Genomic DNA, 14,322 nt, shown 5'->3' with positions numbered 1-14,322 from the left:
AGGCCAAGCCAAGCGGGATCAGTAGCCATATCTGTGCTTGTAGACCTCTCCACAAATCAAAATAGTTTGATTTGGCCGAAATATGTTTGAATTGTTACCTTGTTTCGTTTTGTCGCTGTGTGTACATCTGACTGCACTTCTTAACGTTCTGACAGGACAGGCCGACTGTCAACAACGTCTGATATTAACGTAGACGTGACGTCTCATAGACTGGTTCCCGGATCCTCCGCTTGGTGTCGCTGCACTTGTTCCGCTTTCCAATCAACCAGTCTATGCATGATAGACTAGAGTTAGAGTAGCTCCCCTTTGACAAAGGGCAGTTACTCTAGCGGACAGACCGAAGGATTGCCGCGGAGGGCAAGTAAAAACGGATTTCAGTTATATATCGGCTATTTTCACTGTCCGACTGACACATCACTTACCCTGTGATAAAGAGGTTATCGCGGTAAATATCCTGTATTAGGAATAAACACTATGTATTCCTAATGCAGGATATTTACCATCCCCAAACACACTCGCGTGGTAACCTCTATAAGCTACATACTCCAAATAATAATTTCTTACACTTCCAATGCAGTGAGCCTGAGCACCCGATCCCGTTAGTCCCCCCTTAGGCAAGCAATATTCCAGCTGTATGGCCACGGTATGAAAATAATCCGGTGATTGACATCATGAGCATCGACCAACGCAATTGGAAACGAGCACATGCATCAACCAAGTCAGCCAGCCTGACCGTTAGTGGCCTCTTTCGTCATATTTTGGGTTATTGCTGAGTTCGGCGTTATAAAACAAACAAACCCTTCCGCCCAGCCCTTACTGTAATGCTAAAGTCCTAAAGGAAGCAAGCCTATTTGAAGTAAGTTTTCCAAAGGTTCAGGTTCTGAATCTTCCATCTCACTGGAGCTCCTTTTCAGTTTAAATGTAGTTGCTAGTTTCTATCAACATTACATATTTTAGAGGCTGAGCGTTAATCTAGACAACGGCCTGTAAAGTGGGGCACTCAAACTTATATGATCAACGTCACCCGCCATCCATGTACGAGTCGTCCAACAACCAATCTCCAAGTCACCGAGCCAGACCACCCATCCATGTCGACGCCGCTCACGGACAGGCCTAGGTTGCTAGGACGCTATCGAATGGATTCACAGTATAAACGCCGGTGTTCACGTTCACACTTCCATAAATATTGAAGTCAATTCTCAAATAACGCTGAAACTCTATATATAGTGATTAAACTTTATCACAAAAAACTAGGATGTATTATTTTTGCAGAAAATCCCGAAGCGGGAAAGAATATGACGACAACAAAAAGGAAGAGAAAAGGAGTATTTCCCATAAATAACGCGGTGGGACCTCGGAGGGACTTATCACTTCAGGGTTTAAAATGAATAATATTATTGAAATATAACGCCGATGCAGATACACGGAACTGCCCTTGACGCAGCCGCATCTCCCACAACCTGGGCAGAGTGGTGCAAACCATTTGGAAACTGTTGTGCAGGGTTTGCGTAAATATTTTATGTCCGTTTCATTTACCGTTGTCATCTGTGACAGGTAAACGTCACATTAAAGTTGAAAATCTTCACAGATGTTTACTCGCCCCGTGTAGTATGTCTGTTTGAATGAAACGGTTCACTGGGTGTACAATGCATAGCGATATTCTTGTGAGTATCGTTTTAGTACATTGCAGGACATGTTTATATCGGTAACACAATACGCCGAAGATGTATCAAGTCCGTCTATTTCGACGTAACACGATTGCCCCAAATTTAATTTAAACCTACTTTTTTTCTGTGTGTGGTAGGTCTAGTTGCTTAATAAATTTCCTTGAAATGTTTGCGTCATTCTATTTCCAAGAGGGGCGGTCGGCTAGCCTAGTGGTTAAACCGTTTGCTCGTCACGCTGAAGACCCGGGTTCCATTCCCAACATTGGTACATTGCGTGAAGCTCATTTCTGCTGTCCCCGCCGTGATATTGCTGGAATATTGCTAAAAGCGGCGTAAAACCATACTCACTCACTCAAAGTGTCACACGTAAATGTGTATTTCATTGAGAACGAAATAAAAGTTTACCTATTAAATCTGTTTATATCCCGACTGTATAAAATAAAACGGCGACTGGGCAAGTTCAGCAAATTACGTCACCCCGTACGAGCACCATAAATACCGCCGTACTCACCCTTGTTTTATTGTAGCTAACAGTGAATCAAAACAAGAAATGGTTCTTCGATGGAGATCTATTGATTCGGGTATCATCTTGGTGATTGTTTGTTTGTTTGTTTGTTGTTGAACGCCGCACTCAGCAGTATCCCAGCTGTATGGTGGCGGTCTGTAAATATTCGACTCTGGACCAGACAATCAAGTGATTGACATCATGAACATCGGTCTACGTAATTGGGATACGATGACATGCATCAACCAAGACAGCGAGCCTGACCACCCGTTCCCGTTAGTCGCCTCTTACGACAAGCATGGGTTGCTGAAGATCAATTGTCATGATCAGTTTGAGGTGGTTCACGTACAGCAAGTGGGGCAGCCTAGTGGTTAAAGCGTCCACTCGTCACGCCGAAGAGCCGGGTTCGATTCTCCACATGGGTACAATGTGTAAAGCCCATTTCTGGATCCTCGCCGTGATATTGCTGGAATATTGCTAAAAGTGGCGTAAAACCATACTCACTCACACGTGGCAGACATTCTCAGCAGCCAATACGACCACGACGACCACAAAAGCACACCCAGACTCGCCGTCTGATGACGTCATTAGAAATCCGCTGTAACTCGCCCCTTTGTGCCGCTTCCAGATGTTGACGGTTCTGTGGCGAATTCAGACGCCTCCTGATCTGACGTTCGAGATGATCTCACAGGTGTTCACTGGAGTCAAAGTCAGGTGAGAGAGCTTCCCATGGAAGAAAGGCTGCGTCGTGCGGAGGTAATGTAAGACATCATGGACGACCCTTGCAGTGTGCGGCCTAGCATTATCGTGCTGCAACAGCGTTCCTGTTTCTGTTGGCGAAGGAATGACAACATCACAGGTTGAAGAACGTCATCCCTGTAGTGCTTTTTAATTACCTGTGATGTTTGTGGGTCCATAACTACTGAACTAAAACAAGTGAATGATGGGCGGAACAGACTTGTGCATCAAGCAAATGATCTAACAAGGTTTTCATAATACAATCGCAATACTACTGCAATAATTGTCCCGTCAATGTGTCGCAATTGTTCATTTATCTGTGACCAAAGCTATATGACGCCGTTCAATAAATTATCGAGTCTGGACCAGACAATCCAGTGGTTTACATCATGAGCAAATTGGATACGATGGCATGCATCAACCAAGTCAGCAAGCCTATATAACAGCAGTGGAATATACGTGTAATATTGTTTTCTGTTCCTAAGACCCAGTATCGGGACTTCTTTTCAATCATACGTTTCTCCAGTACAGTAAAGTGGAGGCGAACATGAAGGATGCAACGGGTTCAGAGTCGGGGCTAAAAGCATCGCCAAGTACGTCCAGAAGAAACAAACGAAAAAAATCGGTAGACATGACTTCAAAACTCGTGCATCTTATTTAATCGAGCCTGAGAAAACAGGCCGAACGACAATGAAGCAATGATAGTATATATAGTGTCAAAATCAGGAATGACAGCTACTGCGCGTGACACATGCGAACTGTCGGATATGTCTTGGTGTTTGTTTGTTGTTCAACACCGCACTTAGCAATATTCCAGCTATATGATGGCGGTCTGTAAATAATTGAGTCTTGACAATCCAGTGATTGACATCATGAGCATTGATCAACGCAATTGAGTAACGAGGACATGCATCAACCAATTCAGCGAGCCTGACCACCCGATCCCGTTAGTCTCCTATTACGACAAATATATTCGCCTTTTATGGCAAGCATGGGTTGCTGAAGACCCATTCTAGACCTGTTCACGGGTCTGTTTTGGTGTAAACGTTCTTGTTATTGTAATTGTCGTAGTTGTTATTGTTGTTGATATTAATTTGCCCAAATATCCCCAACACCAGATTCACACATAAGGTTATTGAAGGTCATGAGATCGAGACGGCGGTCACGAATTATTCATAGAAGCCGACGAGACGGTCCACTTTCGATGTAATTTGGGATCGCAGACAGAAGATAAACCAGACATTGACACGGGGCGGGGATGTGTAATTAATAGTACCGGATCGTCTATGTAAGATCGACTCCCTGGTTGCACGGTCTAGATGAATGAGAGACGCGTAAGCTTTCAATTCAGTTAGATCTCGTAGTTTCTCCTAAACACAAAGACTCCTCCTAATCACCCCGGTACTCTCGGTGATGGCAGACGACCCTCTAACATTCCAGGGTAGTGATCTTGAAGATTAGCAGTGAGTGAGTTGGGTTAACCGCCGCTTTGAACAATATTTCAGTTATATCACGGCGTGTTAATGTGGGAGTGAAGTGGTGCAGGTCTCAGACGTTTACCACTTCGGTGAAACCCACGAGCAATGGGTATGGTGCTGACAAACGTAGAAACAAAAAGGGGGCGAACCAGGATTCGAATCCACGAGCATTGTTTTTTTATTTCCCAAAGGGACGCAACTCTGCACAGCACTTTAGACGCCGTTATTAAATACATCGTAGGGCTAAACATCCTTTTTCTCGCTTGAATATAGGTTTTCGGACGTTTGCCAACGCCTGTTTTGGGAGGGACATCCAATGACTCACATCGTATAAGCGTATTATAGTTAAGCCCCCCCAACACCCATCCCCCCCAACCCCCGACCAACCCCCACCCCCACCCCTCTCCCCCACCGCTCGAGAAGCTCACTGTCACCAGAAACAACTGTGGTGATATCCTTATTCATCAAGATCATTATCAGGGCAAATCTCGGATTCGAACAAACGACCAGCGGATCCTGCCAGCTAAAGGTCGTTAACTCTGCACAGGCCACCAATGCCCCCAAAGGCGAAGCTGTTGTCTAAATATCCCACATGGCGTAAGTACTTGAATAAGAGCAGCCATTTAATTCAGACAAAAACTAATAACAAAATAATTATTGTCGGTTACTCGATTAAAGTGAATTCATGCAATATCTGTACTCCACGTCCCGACGTGTTACGCAGATGTAGCGTCCAAAGAGTTTCCAATTCCGTGATAGGATTTCTTATCTGTGGTCGGACGCCATGTCAACATGACCAAAGAGGTTAACCCCGCCAACAGGCTGACAAGATAAGGATGTCACCTGTGGGATGACTCCATGACCTCCTACACAGACAACAGAAACGTAACCGAGAGGATCCGGATCATTGATTGTGCGAAGGTCAGGACAGGAGACCGTTATCGGCCTGATTGAATTACTAGTGGCTACAGTATAACGGTTTGGATGACTGGCAGCAATTTCATTCTCTGTTAACTGCTTACTAAGTTTCAAACAACACTGACTCACCAATTCGTGAATTGCTCAACTCTGAAACGCAATCTGACAATATACTCAATGTCTAAAATAGCTGTAATCTTGTTCTTATTCACCATATTATTATAGAGCGGCGTTATTATCATAGAGCTTACAACTCTTCCCCTTAAACATATCAAGTGTCCTGGTGTTTATTAAAAAGATTAAATTACATAATTATTAATTATTAATTACATTATTGTTTTGTGATCTCAGGTTCTCAGACTGTTAACACAGGTTCAAAATTCAGTATATTCAAACATCTCACTGCACAAAAGATTATAGAACTGCTTCTTAACGCACTGTCAATGACTGTATTATTGTTAATAAGGACAGTCGGATTAAAGGCTTATCTTAAGATTAACAACTGAGTAGCAGATTACTAAAACAACATTTGATGCTTATCTGCAGCAAAGAATGTTTTTTTATGTAATTTTTGTAATTCCCAATTAAAGTTCTCAAAAAGAGGGGTAACGTCCAGCAGTACAGAACCATCAACAACATCAACACCGACATTGAGATTATGTCCCACATCCATGGCTCGTTTTAGAAAACTGTGGAATGCCTTGTTTTCATCATGAGTCTTGACATGCTTCACAAGAGGATCATCAGACAAATAAATGTGTGCAAAAGTGTACAAAACAGTTCTATCACGAAGAGCCTCCACATTAATCACACCACGCCCTCCGTTCATAATTGGTAAATATCAGCGATTGAGGGAAGAGCGAGGGTGGTGGGATCTATTGTCTGACATGATTCTTCGTGTGAGGGGGTCAGTACCCTGAATTTTTTGTTTCGTCCAATCAACAACACCAAAAGAATGCGAAAGTGCGGGCACAGCATACGTATTTGTGGCTTTGACTTTATTGCGAGCGTTCAGCTCTGAACTCCAGATTTTATTTAGTCTACATTTGTACACTGCCCGAAGTTTGCCCTTGATATGGGCATTCTGGAGTTTGTCCCTAATCTGCATCCCTAAGTACGTATAGGCCTGACCTTCCACAAGATGGTCAATAACTCCTCCTCCAAGTAAACTGACTGATCCTCCCTCTTCTACCTTGCCACGTTTCAAGTGAAGATGTTGCATTTTTCGAGACCAAAGGACATGCCGATATCATTAGAAAAGGACTCAAAAAGCAGAATCTGTTTCTTTAGTGTAGATCCTCAATTGGCAATAAGTTCAAGGCCATCCATGTAAAGGAGGTAAGTAAGGGGTGTTGGGGATCTGTGCTTATTACTATTATTACTATTATTATTATTTACAGATTAAACTATAATGCAGCAACGAGTGTTTGAGTGACCCTGGCACAGTCAGGCTGGTTAGGCTCAGGGCCCTTGCCCCCTCTACACGCAGCCCAGACAGCGAATGGAACTTCTCCCAGGAAGCGCCGAAGGTGAATATCTCTCTTTATTCATGTACCATCATCTACAAATTAGTAGAATATTGATTGTTTGACATTGGATTCCCTCAAACAGAAAATATGCATTTTGTGAATAATCTCTTCAAAGTGAAATTAACGAGTACTTATTTTTAAAAAAGCGTTTAGTTGGATCAAGGAAAGAACACGTGCATGCCCTGAATCACTAACATAAGGAACTGGAAACGCGTGGTGTCTAGGAAAACGTACAACTTCATAGATAACAACTTCTGTTTACTGCATACCATAACGATTCAATGTAGATTCTTACACCCTTATGAAGCTGAAGTGACAACAACCAAGTCATGAGAGGCATAGATGCATGATATCAAAAAACCATCCCCAATACTAGTATACCAATCATCACTTGGTTGGTGTCACGCCAGCATGATAACGGTGCAAGAATCTACATCGAAACGTCGCTATGCGCAATAAACCAGGAGTTGTGGTCCATAAAGTTGCACGTTTTCTCACTTACTTAACAACTTCTAGAATGCCAATCAAGCAGTTAGTGGTGCTTACACCATGGACATGCGCTGCCAAAAAGCTACCTGCGAAAGAATAGGAAATGTAAAAAGCTGAAATTACAGATAGTCTGACGTCAACATGACCCTGTATTTTTACATCTTTCAGGAGGTTAACTTGCCTTCTGACGGAAAAACGCCTAAAATGGGGGGAGTTTTTTTATTTATGGTCGGGAGACAAATTAGAGTGGTAGTGAGATGTGACAAGATAATACCAAAACACATTTACTGCCTTGAAGGTGATTCCCAAAAGAATATAAAACATCGGATACAAACATGTTTATATTTTCTCAAACTGACATAAGAACATAAACGTATTTTTCTTTTTCAAATTCTCATTTGAAGCATCTGCAATCGACTGGATGATTTTAGGTTAACAGGCATAGATGCCTCACAAATCAACCGATACCTTATCTAGTACAGGTGGCGGATATTGCAGACATGTCTTGGAAACTGGGACAAATGTCGAGAAAATAGCACCAGAACCTCCTCTATCTGCAATAACAGATGTGTTCCCACTTCATGTAAGTGTACGTATATGAAAGATGGAGTACACAAGAAAGGGCTAATGGTGAAATGTTTATTGAGACTCAGTGATCATGTTGTGGTCTATAAAATAGGGGGAAAAAGAAATAACAAAAAGTCTTAGGTCAATGTGACCCAATATCTTTACATCTATACATATGGGGACATTACCATGCTTGGGGCCAGTAATACAATCTTTTAAAAACGATTATAATGATGGCAGTTTTTCGTTTGTGATCGATAGAGAGTTTAAAGTGGAAGTTGGATGTGAAAAGATAATAAAAAAAACTACAACATGCCTCGATGAGGCGATTCAAAGGATAAAAAATAAACATCGGATCCTGCTTGTTTTTTATTTTCCCAATTTGATATAAGAACAAAGACGCAGTGCTGTGATTGAGAGGGTTTTCAAAACATGTTGTTGTTTTCGAATTCCCATCTCAAGGATAAGCGATTGGATGTTTTTTGTGTTTCACTGGACATATGTTGCTATTGGGATCGCTCAACAGGAATGTTGTAACGGACATAGAAGCAGCTCGATCAATATCCTATGTAGCACCAGTGGGGGGATCTTGCAGACATGTCGCGAAAAGTGCCAAACCCCGAGAAGAATCAATGTCAAGAAAATAGCATCAAAACCTAACATCTTCTATCTACAATAAAAGATGAGTTCACACATAATGTAAAAGTGCATGTATAAAATATTAAAATTAACAGATGTAACTAACTAGTGAATTCACGAGTAATGGCGCAATTAGGATATTATTTCAGCCTATTCTGGTTTCGTCAATAACTTTTCACAGCCAGAAGTGGAAATAGAAAACATAAACGCCAGAGAACATCCACACTCGATTATCCGTCGAAACAGATTCCATTGGCCGTAAGCGGTGAAAATAGTGGTGAAAATTTTATGAATGGATCACAACGATGACACCAGGTGTTCGCGAAAAGGGTAAGCATGTCGTGCCCTTCCGGGAGCACCTGCCACTCACCTGCATATACAAGTCTTGTTTGGTGCCTGAAGCCGCACGGCAGTACTCCTGTAGTGAAGCAATTTCGAGTTATCGGGAGTAAAGGTTGGAAATGAACCTGTGAGGTTTACGTATGTCATGAGCGGGTGGTTTTCTTTTACACCCCTCTTGTTGAGATTTCATGCAGCCATATCACGGCCTGAACACCACACATAGCATTCCCACATTGTAACTAGCTTATCCCACATCGACTAAAGAGGCAGATAATGAGATTTACAGAAAGGATGTTCACTTTTGAAGGATCGAGTTATCAGTGATGGATATAATGTGATTGCACTGTACAAAGAACCGCCAATATACATTCTTTTTTTCGAGGACAAAACTGCGTAAAACACGAGTCAATCACTCTCTTCAAGGAGGCACATATTAAACTATCCACATCCCTGAGGGGACGCACTCATCCGAATGAGATAGTGGGATCATTATTAACAGGTTCACCAGGTTCAAGGAAATACAATCAGACACCAAACGTCTCAAATAGGATATTATTCCCCAGGGCACTGTTTCCCATATCACCGGTAGGGACAGACTCCGCGTAAATGGATAGACTCTTGTTTATTGATTTTGGTGTTGTTTTCCATAAGATATTACAAATATAACCTTAATATTCAGTTAACCTGCGTGTTTCTTATCTCACACGTAGTACCATCTGAGAGTCAGTTCAAACACTTCGGCCTCAGTTACAATAGCAAACATTCATTGGAGCTTGTTTTTTCTTCTCTCTAAGTTGAAAATATTAACACAAGTATGAACGGGATGAGGAATGTATCTGTGTTAAATTAACAAAAAGTGTTGTTACCGTTTCCATGTAAGTTTATTGGCATGTTCTTTGTACGAAGATTTCATCTGATTTCAGGTCGTCCATTTCAGGTAAATTGATGTAAAACGACAGAATAGAAAGTATATATAAGGACGATAATGTATCTTCATAAATGCGATTAACACACACACACACACACACACACACACACACACACACACACACACACACACACACACACACACACACACACACACACACACACACACACAGAAGGGACATCACACACACTCACACACACAAACACTCACTCACACACTCACACAAACACAAACACTCACTCACACACTCACACACACAGAATAGATGACATACTAACACTGGGGGGTGGGGGGATCAACACACACAGAGTACTTGACAAACTGACACCGGGGGGATTAACACACTCAAACAGAACATTATTAGACTGACACAGAAGGATCAACACACAGAGTAATTGACAAACTGACACTGGGGGGATTAACACACTCAAACAGAAGATTATTAGACTGACACAGAAGGATCAACACACACAGAGTAATTGACATACTGACACAGAAGGATCAACACACACGGAGTAATTGACATACTGATCACACTGGGGGGATTAACACACTCATACAGAAGATTATTAGGCTGATACAGAAGGATCAACACACACAGAGTAATTAACATACTGACACCGGGGGGATTAACACACTCATACAGAAGATTATTAGGCTGATACAGAAGGATCAACACACACAGAGTAATTGACATACTGACACTGGGGGGATTAACACACTCAAACAGTAGTATTGACATACTGACAGAGAGGAATTGACATACTGACACAGAAGGATTGACATACTGACACAGAAGGATTGACATACTGACAGAGAAGGATTGACATACTGACAGAGAAGGATTGACATACTGACACAGAAGGATTGACATACTGACACAGAAGGATTGACATACTGACACAGAAGGATTGACATACTGACACAGACGGATAGACATACTGACACAGAAGGATTGACATACTGACACAGAAGGATTGACATACTGACACAGAAGTATTGACATACTGACACAGAAGGATTAACATACTGACACAGATCCCCATGCACTGCCCGGTGTCTGACCCAATGTCCTGCCCGCTGCTTGATGCCGAGCACTTCCCGACGCTTGACACCATGTACTGTCCAATGTCTGACTGTTGAACTGACTGATATTTTACCAACACGATATTAACACGAATACAGAGAAGTTGCCATTCTGACTCAGAGGGCACCAGCACACTGACACCGAGGAATTGACATACTGACTCATGACCATAGGCTTCTGGAAGGATTAGAGTGCGTAAATCTGCACCGCGAATTGCAGCGCCTCAATCGGCCTGACACATGTGCTCGTGGTGTTAAAGAATGTCAACAGCAGATCAGTGGGTTCGGTTACAAATGCAATGTAATGAGTTTAAATCTACACGTAGCCTGTAGCTCTACATGCGAAATACAGTATGTTTATCAGAATATAGGATTCTTAAACATCATGCTAGAATACATTCATCGGCAAGTATATAAATTGTGTAATTAAGCAATTCCTTTGAAAAACATAAACCGAAAACATCACACACGCCCACTAACGCCCTAATGTTTTCTGATAAAATTATATAAAAATGGCCAGGTTTTGTTGACTTTTGTGCTTTTTGTGTTTGTGTTTGTCGTATGCGTGGTTATCGACGTGGGATGTAAAGTTACGTTGACGCGATTGTTGGGCAACGTTCAACATTTGGTGGTGGGAGCGAAATGGTGTGTGGAGGCAACACTGCACTGCACTGCATCTCTTGTATTCATCTGTGGCAGTTTGACAAGTGTACAGTACCGTCCCCACGTCCTCATGTTCCTTCAGAAACAATGGACGTCACATTACTTTACAGCAAGACAACGCACGCCCTCGCGTTGCGCGTGTGCACACAGACTTCATTCGACAACAGAACTTCCCCACACTCCCCTGCTGTTTCACCAGATCTGTCGCTCATCGAACTTGTGTGGGATGAAAGGAAACGTGGTTTACGCCAACTTTCAACCAACCGGTGACGTTGGTCGAGCTGCGATAACCCTTGGTCCAGGTCTGGAATGCCATCCCACAAGCACTCCTCAACAATCTTGTGTTGTCAATGAGGCGTCGTTAACGTTGTCAAGCTCGTGAAACTGTTAAAGTTGGTCATATTCGATACTGATCAATTCGTTCGAAATCTGTTATGAGAGGTGCCTCAAACTGAAAATTCACAAACAGGGCTACGTAAAGGCCTTTCCCAGCTAACTGCACTTACCTTTATGTATAGAGACTATAAAGTACGTTTTGAGCATAATAACGGCATGGACACAGTGGTTTGAATTTTTGGGATAACCCCGCAGCCTGAGATATTGTTGACAATATCCTGACATATTTGTTCCCAGGTAATTGATGTGGATGGGCCATCTTGTTTGACACTAATGAAAGAATTATGTTACCAAGGATACGTTAGATCACTGTGAGCGTTATTGGAACATAGTCATGACGAAAAGGTGTACCTTACGCTGGATGAAGAGGTCGGCGCCTTTGATATATTCTACTTGCATTCTTATGTGCGGTTTATACAGAAAATTAAAAATTCAGTCTTTATGCTTTTACATAAGTGTCCATGTTTCCTCATTAAAACTCTTATTTTAGTTCCCCATACAACCTGACACTGCCAACACACTTGTCTAATGGGTGTATATTTCTTATCAAGAACAGCCTGATAAATGCATCAATTCGCCTGTGCAAGAAATGTTCAACCTCAAACTAAACTTTCAGATGTATGTCACCTTATTATGCATTTTGTGTTCAGTGCACAAGATCGTTGACATATATAACTGAATAGTGTCTCGTGTGTATTCATCTACATCAAACAAGAAGAAGACACTCTCAATTGTAATGCATCACGACCAGCATATTTTGTTTTAAAAGAATGTGAAATTCTTTAAAAACTTTATTTTATTTTATTGAATAGTATACAAATATTCAAAATTATTTTGTCATGTTGTGATTTCTTATCGTTTCTCGAACACCTGGTGTCATCGCTGATTTTCTGTGATCCATTCATATTATTTTCACCACTATTTTGCAATCACACTATTTTGAATCAGTTTCGAGACTGATTGTTCTCTGGATTTAATGACTTTGTTTAATATAAAACTCATACAAAGTTAAATAACACTCGATTGTTTTATTAATATGACTTTAGTTAATATGTCAGGGGTGGTGGGTATTGCAACGCAGCCTTCCAATTATAGGTCTTCTTAAACATGTTTTGAGTAGTATGTTTAGAAGCACACAAGCCACAACTCCATGTGAAAGAGTTATGGTGTTACTTGCTAGAACCATATTTTTGGTCTGAATTCATAGTAAAACATATTCTAGTTTCAAATGACACTTAAAGTTATGATATGGTGTCTGCTTATTTTCATTCAGGAAATGTACAACATCTTGAAAGTGAAAGGCACTTTGAGGTTTGTTCGACCCCAGAGCGATTCGCGTTCCTGCCTTGACGTGTGTTTGGGTGCGTGGAAGAAGTTTGAAGATTATTCCATCGCCAACACAATATCATAATCATTATCGTATACAAAAGCTCTGTTTCGGTGTCATTTAAGAACATAGAGTAGCTGTAAAAATACTCTAGTTTTAAATGGCACTTAAAGTTATGATAAGTTGTCTACTTATTTTCGTTCAGGAAATGCACAACAGCTTGAAAGTGGAAGATATTTTTCGACCCCGAAGCCCACAAAAACGGAGCCACGTTTCGCTTTTCTGCCTTCACATGTGTCCTGTTGCGAATAAGAAATTAGACAAAAACACAGTTTATTTTGCATTAAAGAACACAACGTAGCTTATGCTTTACATTTGCTTGGTTTCAAAGGTTGTTCCGTTTAAAAATGGGTGCACCAATTTTACTGAGTTGCAATAACAATTGCCCCGTCATCTGCGACCATTCCTCTACATCTAAATTATCTACCACCAGAAAAGGAGTGCTAGTTTGAGGTTGAAGCATGCTACAGATTCCAGTAATGTCAGTAAGTAAATAATTTGAATTTTTTTTTTTAAAAATCTACATCTGAATGTGTTCCCGTGAATAGATTTGTCATGGAGCTGATTACAACACACTTTATAAGTTGGCTGTATTTTCATCCGATCTATAGATTTACAAAAATAACGTTCAACCTCAGACAACTTTTCTTTGACAATCTCATTATGGCCGTTGGGTTTGGGAACGCGTGATAAACTCGGCAAAAGGGTCTCATCAAATGTCCTTGACTGGAATCAGACCTTCACATCGCCAGTCTAGAGATGAAATATTCTCCTCCTGAGAATGGATGGTCTAATGAACCCGGGGTTCCATCAAACGTTGCTCCCTTCACTCTGTCACTATTGGCTAAAGAGACTCATTCAATCATTTCTTCTCCGTGACGCCGACCGGTGATAAGAGAGTCTGTATGCCCAGGAAAATGAGTCCATGGTATTCTGTCCTCCGATTCAAACATGCTTGGACACAAATTAAATTTCTCAATAAATGAGCTT

This window comes from Haliotis rufescens, unplaced genomic scaffold, assembly GCF_023055435.1.
Source record: "Haliotis rufescens isolate VD_foot unplaced genomic scaffold, xgHalRufe1.0.p SCAF_18, whole genome shotgun sequence".
NCBI classification, from domain to species: domain Eukaryota; kingdom Metazoa; phylum Mollusca; class Gastropoda; order Lepetellida; family Haliotidae; genus Haliotis; species Haliotis rufescens.
Note: the sequence above shows the minus strand (reverse complement) of the source record.